Source organism: Pimephales promelas, chromosome 16 (genome assembly GCF_988280905.1).
Source record: "Pimephales promelas chromosome 16, fPimPro1.hap1.1, whole genome shotgun sequence".
In the NCBI taxonomy this organism is placed as follows: Eukaryota; Metazoa; Chordata; class Actinopteri; order Cypriniformes; family Leuciscidae; genus Pimephales; species Pimephales promelas.
In genome coordinates, this window is record NC_142784.1 from 20,573,915 (window position 1) to 20,582,796 (window position 8,882).

At 37.5% G+C, this 8,882-nt stretch overlaps 1 protein-coding gene across 3 annotated transcripts in view; it reads left to right on the top strand.

Moving 5' to 3' along the window:
• brip1 (BRCA1 interacting DNA helicase 1) overlaps window positions 1–4,971 on the top strand; it is a 74,410-nt gene extending 69,439 nt beyond the window's left edge. For 2 of the 3 annotated variants that reach the window (XR_016146865.1, XR_016146866.1), the window contains exons 22-25: window positions 3,093–3,256; window positions 3,967–4,021; window positions 4,244–4,338; window positions 4,787–4,970. The gene's annotated coding sequence lies outside the window, so the exon portion shown is untranslated. Of the gene's footprint in view, window positions 1–3,092; window positions 3,257–3,966; window positions 4,022–4,243; window positions 4,339–4,786 lie in introns of all 3 variants that reach the window. The other variant, XR_016146867.1, reaches the window with a different exon arrangement.
• Window positions 4,972–8,882: the final 3,911 nt, after the last annotated feature.

Consider the following 8,882-nt stretch of genomic DNA (forward strand, 5'->3'; position numbering starts at 1 on the left):
GCACTGTGTAAAAAGCGGCACTGAAAGCATGCGCTCTAATACCCAGAGGAAGAGCTCTATGTCTGGCCCAGGCCTGCAATCCAATCAATGTAAATCACACTGGGCAAGACACTGGTAAAGAGGTGCTTAAAGGCAACAGGAACATCTAAACCTGTCCACCAGGCTACACTCTGATGATGATGTCTTTCCCTATTCTTATGTCAGTAATTTAAAAAATGGACAAAATCTTTTCAATTTTGGTTCTGACATTGTTTCGACAAAGAACAAGAAGGTTTAATTAGGTAACATTAGTCAATGCCATTACTAACTAACAATGCAATTTTTAAATCTAGGTTAATTATATTTCATGATATCAGTCTGTATATCTATAAAGTTGCTTATATTTATAAATATGCTATTCAGTTCAAAACATTTATGTAGAAATTAACATTAACCTGAATGCTGGAAATCATATATCATTCATCACAGGAACCTAATAATAAACAAAATAATCATTACTATTATTAACCTGTAACTTCTTGCATTAAATTAAACCTACTGTAAAATGTTACCTTAGCATTACATTAAACATCACAAGAGTTCTTGTAGGCCTATGTACTTTTATGTAGGCCAACTGAACATATTTAAAATAAATTATTCATGTTAAGAAAATACGGTTAGGAAAAATTAACCAGTATTTACAGTACTAACAGTGAGGATGTAATAAATCTTGAGTAAAATACATTTACTCAAGACTTGCATGTAAACACCTGAGGGATGTGTAATGCTCTTTCCATTTATGCAATACTTTGACATAATGGCTGCCACAGTAGATCACATTGCACATGTCTAAAGGGGTCTTACAGTGGCTCTGTAACGGTATTCTGTTGCTGTGGGTAGTCTTGTTGGAGCGCTGTCCTTGGCATGGGAACAGCTGTGTGCACCATTTACTTCACTGTATAAATGGCGTCTTGTTGCTTGAAGGGATAGATCATCCAAAAATGTAAATTCTGTCATTATTTATTCACCCTCATGTCATTGCATATGACTTTCGTCTGTGGAGCAAAAAAATAAAATATTTTATGAAAAATGTAGTTGTTTTTTTTGTTTTGTTTTTTTCAGTGATGTTGTTTCTTCCAAATATCTTTGTGTGTGTGTGTGTGTTCCACAGAAGGCTTCCGTCATACAGGCTTGGAATGATATGAGCTTGAATAAATGATGACAATTGTGTATCTTTTTTTTTTTTTTTTGGTATATATAACATCAAGTTTTAGATATCCTGACAATATCTATGGGAGTGAAATTTGTGAAGTTTTTTTTTTTTTTTTTTTTTGTTATCTTAGTAAAGCACTGTTTTATGGGTGGGCCTGAACTTCAGTATATATGTGTAAGGATGACAGTGAGAAATGGTATGAAAGTGTATCGTGTCAGCATTATGGCAGCTGTTTCTTTTAGCGTTCTTGTCCGCCTGCTCTTTCAGTGATTCATACTATCTGAAGAGCGCCTAGATCAAAAGAAGCTAGATGATAAAGCAAGAGGGGTCCTTTAGGGCTTGGGAGATGCGATTGAACAGGGCTCCATGCTTCACTCATCAGCCTCGCTGATGCTTACACTGACGGGCTGTGTACAAGTAACACCAGCCGGCTGCTTTCAATAGTCATGTTTAGTGCTTAGTACAGGGCCACAGATGTGCACAATAACAAGATGAGTTGTTGTAGCAGAGTTCAGCTCAGTTTCACCTCTATTTTATCCTCTGAGAGATATTTTGGGTTCAATACAAGTCAAGCTCAGTCGACAGCATTTGTAGCATAATGTTGATTACCATGTAAAAAGTGGCTTGTAAAATTTGACTTGCAAAAATCCAGGTTACGATGAATAACTTACCTTGGAAGTACAATTTATGAAAGGATTTAAAAGCAGAAATATGACGTTTGTCATTTTATTGATGTGCATAAATCTGTTTTTTTTTTTTTTTTTTTTAACTGTAAATCACTTTTAAAAATTTAGGGTTTGAGCTATGTTATGTTGTCATGTCAACTAAGTTCTTAAATTGGATATACACAGAAGGTTAGTAACAGGGTTTTTTTAACTAAATTTATGTTGAGTGGCTAAACTATTGAAACTGAGCATTTTAATGTTTACATATTGCGCCACATTTACTTTCACACTAAGTGCATCTCTGTGACCTATATTACATTATTGTTTTTTTTAAAGGAGGGGATTCATTTTCATAGAAATCAACATCATGCCACAAATGCAATTGTTGATTCAACCCGGTATCACGACAAGACGTGAAATAATCACGTTGGTCCTCTTTGGAAAACGTGTAGATGTCACGGTTTAATCCCCTCAAACGTGAAACTTACACGTTTGTGTTAACACGATCCAGTGGAGAGATATTATAACCGGATGTTGACCTATTCTACACGAAATCGCCTCTGCCATAAGGACCTATTGGTTTTCATTAAACCGAGAAAAATGGAATTTTGTTTTATTGACGAACGATCACTGTTGTGTTCTATTATTTAAAATGCAAAAAAGATTTATTTTTTTCAAAGTGAAAAGGATTCATTTGCCTAGATCAGAGCAACTCAAAATTTCGCCTGAATATAAAAATAAATAACTCGCGTGCAATTTAATTAATGTAATGCGGAACTACATTATACGCGGGATCATAGGGACATAATCTGAGATTGCAATGCTGGAATGTGAGATCAAACAGTGGAAACAATGTCGTTTTGTATGTTTTTAATACCTCGTCATTTTGTTCATACAGGACATTATTCAAACTGCAATGTGTTGGCTTATATTTGTTTACACTCGTAATAAAACACAACATTGTGCTTTTGTCAAACAAATTCTTGCGTGTTTTGAGTGAGTTTCTTTCCTGTTTATGCTTGCCAGCCATAATCTCCGTCATTGTTCGGACAAAAGCTCTTCTCACATCCATGGAGTCTAATGACGGGTATAATGTAAAATCCCGATTTAACTGAACCTCCGGCACGATTTTATCATCCATTGACGCAGCAGGAGATGACCATTTCCACTTTAAAGCACGAAACTAATTTCACTTCGTTCAACTAGCATTGCTTCCTCTAATGTTTTGCCCTCAGCAATGGCGCCGGGTCTGCAAATGCCCGTATGTTGTGACGTCATGTGGGAACTATGTCAGGCATTGTTGAACTGCGTCGGAAGTGGACATCAGGTGGACATGCACAAAGTTAACAAATCCCGCCCATGCATCGCTGGTGAACCCATCGTTTTCTCTAAATTGAAGGTAAGTTCGGTCAGCCTATAGTGAATCTTATGTCCATGTGTAAAAGTGTTGGGTAGTTTAGCGTTATTGTCTTAAATTTCACAAACCTGCTGTGGTTACTGCCGCCAATGGTTAGGACGTTTGACTTAACGGCACAGTTTTTTATTGTTTTGCGTTAACTTTATGCTCTTAATTCGTTTTCAGTTGTATGTAAATGTGAACAATTTGGCTCACTAAACTGCACGTTTACCGCTAGCAGCATGCCATGAAGTTCTGATTGACTAGCTCGTTGCTAACTAGGCTCACAGATTATGCAAGGTTGGTTGATGTTACCCTCAGTCACTTCTACCGTTCATGAAAGGAACATGTCTTATTGTAAACCGTTAGACTTAGAGGTGTTGTCTCTGATTCCACCTCACTGGTACAGGAACACTACGTAGGTTGCACGTTGTTATCTGGCTGCTAGCTAGCTACCCTTCTTTCTTTGCTAGTAATCAAGCTAACTCGTCGGGTGTTCAGTGGGCTTTCCCCAATGCGTTTACTCTGAATATCGTCACAAATTATGAAAAAAAAAAATATATGTGCCAGGGTCATACAAACTCAAGTTCGTAATATGCTTTTTTTATGCTGTAGTGTAGACTATCCTAGTTTGTAAAACTGCAACACTTAACTGTTGTGTGATGGAGTGAAATCTTTAAGCTGTTTGTTAACCCATTTGTTTTGTCTCTCAGGTGTTGTAAGGAGTGAGGTGTCCTTCCCTGTTAAGAGATAAACCACCTAAACAGGGTAACGTTATGTGTTGTGATCTCATCCTCTTTTTTTTTAAACAGGACCCAGTAAAATAAACAGTAAAACTAAACTAATTTGGATTAACGTCTGTGTTTACAGATGTCTTTGAGATTAAGACAACACCAAAAAGTTGCAAAAACACCAAAGAGAACTGGAACATGGCATGTTATATTCAGTTATAAATGTATGGCCAAGTTATTAAATTTAAAATGTTACTAGGTCCAGCGTTTGATCCACCATCAGGTCCTGCACAGTGATGGTTTGAGGCACACCTTCAGGTCCAGACATGATGGGTCACGGCAAGTACAGTGATGGTGCGAGGCACACATGTCTTCATATCACTGCTGTATTACTTAGAACCAGAAAGAGCTTTATTGCCAAGTGTGCTTGCACACACAAGGAATTTGTTTGTGTGCTGAGGCTTCCAGTGCACATAGACAAATACAACAGGAAACATTGTATTACAAATTAAATTTATAAAATTATTTTAATTTCAGGTATAACCATATGAAACTAATAAATCCAATGCTTAATAAATAAATGCTTGACAAGCTTTCAAAAAAAAGAACAGTCTGCTTAGTCCCCTTTTGTAGACGGCCTAAGTGTTACAGGTAACATTTGTGGAGATGGCTTTGCATTAATCCAGTATTGGTAGCGGATGCAGAGGAAACATATTTTTGCTTACAAATGTGGGGACTTTGGTGCATGATTGCAGATTGCCTTTGCATACATCTAAATCATTTGTCTTTTTCAACTTTGCAGAAGGGATCATGAAATTCGGTTCCGCAGACACTGAGGAGTACATCAAGGTGAACGTGTCTGAGCACCTCAAGCACGCGTCGTAAAGACTTGGCTGTGGAGGATTCACTATCCCCTGATGAGCCAAGCCTACGGGACTTGAATTAAGAGTTCAATTAAAGGGATAGTTCACTTTGAAATTAATTTTTTATATGTTTTAGCTTACCTCACAGGCATCCAAGATGTAGGTGTCTTTGTTTCCGCAGTAGTTTTAATTTTGATATTTTTAGGTCAAACCGTTCGTGTCTGTCAGGCATATAATGCAGGTCTATGGTCACCACCTCAAAGAGCATGCACAGAGAGGTCCAAATAAACATGATTTAATGACTCGTAACTGTAAGTACACATTGATGGCTTAAGATACGAAACAAGCGGTTTGTGTGAGAAAAAAAACAGTATTTATACAGTTTTTACCTCTTGTAAACACAGCCACGTCCAAGTGATCTGAGGGTGCGCTCGGTTTGGTCTGTTCATGCGCCAGAAGTGATCTCTCACGCGTGTATGTAACTCATTGTTTACACAGAGATTTCGGAAGTTTTACCTTTCACTTTGAAGATCTAAACATATTTAGATGTACAGGAAATCGCAATGGAAGATGATTTCGATATATCTAAATATGTAATCTATAATAACAATATAAATACTGTTCGTTTTCTCACACAAACCGCTCGTTTCGTATCTCAGGCCATCAATGTGTACTTACATTTACGAGTCATTAAATCATGTTTAATTTGGACTTCTCTGTGCATGCTCTTTCAGGAGATCCCCATAGACTTCCAATATATGACTGACGGACAAGAACGGTTTGACCTAAAAAAATAGTTTTAATATATAAAAAAGTTTTAATATATAAAATTGAAAATACTGTGGAAACATAGACACCTACATGTTATCTTGGATGCCCTTTCGGTAAGCTAAAACATATCAAAAATTAATTTCAAAGTGAACTATCCCATTAAATTACATCCTTTCATAATTCTGCCTCCACTGTACATTGTGTTTGATATATCTGGTGCCCAATTCTGATGCCATTCAGGACAGTTTATTTTCGAATAAACATGCAATATTTAATTGTGATTTATTTGTTTAACTGTAGTGCTGTATGTATGTTGTCCCATGTCTTCAGAGGGTGAAGGACATGTTTTCTGTGCTTTGAAGATGTTCTCCTATGCTTTGTACATAGCTGTGTTTGTGTTAATAAAGCTCTTTCTTTGAATAAACAGCACGTACCTGGCAAATGTTCCTTTCCTCAATAAATTCATGTCCTTGATGGCAATAATAGGATAACAATGACATGAATATACAACATAATAGCATGTCATATGAATATATAAATTATATATATATATATATATATATATATGCACTCAGGGCTAAGTCCCAAGTACCTCTATCAGAATCCAGAGTTTCAAGAGAATCAGAGCAACTCAAAATTTCTCCAATCTTCTTGAAACTCTAGATTCTGATAGGGGGCCTTGAGAGTTAGACCTGAGTGCAAAAATGGAGTCTCTAGACCCTTCCAGAGTTGAGATATGGACATCCCACGTAGCATCCCATAATTCCACCGTCCACATTCAGGTCTAAGTCTTATGGCCCTCTATCAGAATCCAGAGTTTTGAGAAGATTGGAGAAACTTAATTTCTCACCCCAAAAAAAAAAACCGAAAGCGGTACCACTGTCGTTTTTTTTTTTTTCGGGTCGAAATTTTGAGTTTCTCTGATCTTCTTGAAACTCTGAATTCTGATAGAGGGCCATGAGACTTACACCTGAGTGCAAAAATGAGGCTCTAGACCCTTCCTGAGTTGAGATATTGAGATATTCATAATGGCATTATTGGTGCGTAGGATCTCAATATCTCAGCTCTGGAAGGGTCTAGAGCCTCCATTTTTGCACTCAAGTCTAAGTCTTATGGCCCTCTATCAGAATCCAGAGTTTTGAGAAGATTGGAGATACTTAATTTTTCACCCGAAAAAAAAAACCGTAAGGGGTAACACAGTCATTTTTTTTTTTTCTGGTCGAAATTTTGAGTTTCGATATCTCAGCTCTGGAAGGGTCTAGAGCTTCCATTTTTGCACTCAGGTCTAAGTCTCATGGCCCTCTATCAGAATCCAGAGTTTTGAGAAGATTGGGGATACTTAATTTTTCACCCGAAAAAAAAAAACGTAAGGGGTAACACTGTCGTTTTTTTTTCTGGTCGAAATTTTGAGTTTCGATATCTCAGCTCTGGAAGGGTCTAGAGACTCAATTTTTGCACTCAGATCTAAGTCTCGTGGCCCTCTATCAGAATCCAGAGTTTTGAGAAGATTGGAGATACTTAATTTTTCACCCGAAAAAAAAAAACGTAAGGGGTAACACTGTCGTTTTTTTTTTCTGGTCGAAATTTTGAGTTTCGATATCTCAGCTCTGGAAGGGTCTAGAGCTTCCATTTTTGCACTCAGGTCTAAGTCTCATGGCCCTCTATCAGAATCCAGAGTTTTGAGAAGATTGGGGATACTTAATTTTTCACCCGAAAAAAAAAACGTAAGGGGTAACACTGTCGTTTTTTTTTTTCTGGTCGAAATTTTGAGTTTCGATATCTCAGCTCTGAAAGGGTCTAGAGCCTCCATTGTTGCACTCAGGTCTAAGTCTCATGGCCCTCTATGAGAATCCAGAGTTTTGAGAAGATTGGGGAAACTTAATTTTTCACCCGAAAAAAAAAAAACGTAAGGGGTAACACTGTCGTTTTTTTTTTCTGGTCGAAATTTTGAGTTTCGATATCTCAGCTCTGGAAGGGTCTAGAGACTCCATTGTTGCACTCAGGTCTAAGTCTCATGGCCCTCTATCAGAATCCAGAGTTTTGAGAAGATTGGGGATACTTAATTTTTCACCCGAAAAAAAAAACGTAAGGGGTAACACTGTCGTTTTTTTTTCTGGTCGAAATTTTGAGTTTCGATATCTCAGCTCTGGAAGGGTCTAGAGACTCCATTTTTGCACTCAGATCTAAGTCTCGTGGCCCTCTATCAGAATCCAGAGTTTTGAGAAGATTGGAGATACTTAATTTTTCACCCGAAAAAAAAAAACGTAAGGGGTAACACTGTCGTTTTTTTTTTCTGGCCGAAATTTTGAGTTTCGATATCTCAGCTCTGGAAGGGTCTAGAGCTTCCATTTTTGCACTCAGGTCTAAGTCTCATGGCCCTCTATCAGAATCCAGAGTTTTGAGAAGATTGGGGATACTTAATTTTTCACCCGAAAAAAAAAAACGTAAGGGGTAACACTGTCGTTTTTTTTTCTGGTCGAAATTTTGAGTTTCGATATCTCAGCTCTGGAAGGGTCTAGAGACTCCATTTTTGCACTCAGATCTAAGTCTCGTGGCCCTCTATCAGAATCCAGAGTTTTGAGAAGATTGGAGATACTTAATTTTTCACCCGAAAAAAAAAACGTAAGGGGGAACACTGTCGTTTTTTTTTTCTGGCCGAAATTTTGAGTTTCGATATCTCAGCTCTGGAAGGGTCTAGAGCTTCCATTTTTGCACTCAGGTCTAAGTCTCATGGCCCTCTATCAGAATCCAGAGTTTTGAGAAGATTGGGGATACTTAATTTTTCACCCGAAAAAAAAAAAACGTAAGGGGTAACACTGTCGTTTTTTTTTCTGGTCGAAATTTTGAGTTTCGATATCTCAGCTCTGGAAGGGTCTAGAGACTCCATTTTTGCACTCAGATCTAAGTCTCGTGGCCCTCTATCAGAATCCAGAGTTTTGAGAAGATTGGAGATACTTAATTTTTCACCCGAAAAAAAAAAACGTAAGGGGTAACACTGTCGTTTTTTTTTTCTGGCCGAAATTTTGAGTTTCGATATCTCAGCTCTGGAAGGGTCTAGAGCTTCCATTTTTGCACTCAGGTCTAAGTCTCATGGCCCTCTATCAGAATCCAGAGTTTTGAGAAGATTGGGGATACTTAATTTTTCACCCGAAAAAAAAAAACGTAAGGGGTAATACTGTCGTTTTTTTTTCTGGTCGAAATTTTGAGTTTCGATATCTCAGCTCTGGAAGGGTCTAGAGACTCCATTTTTGCACTCAGATCTAA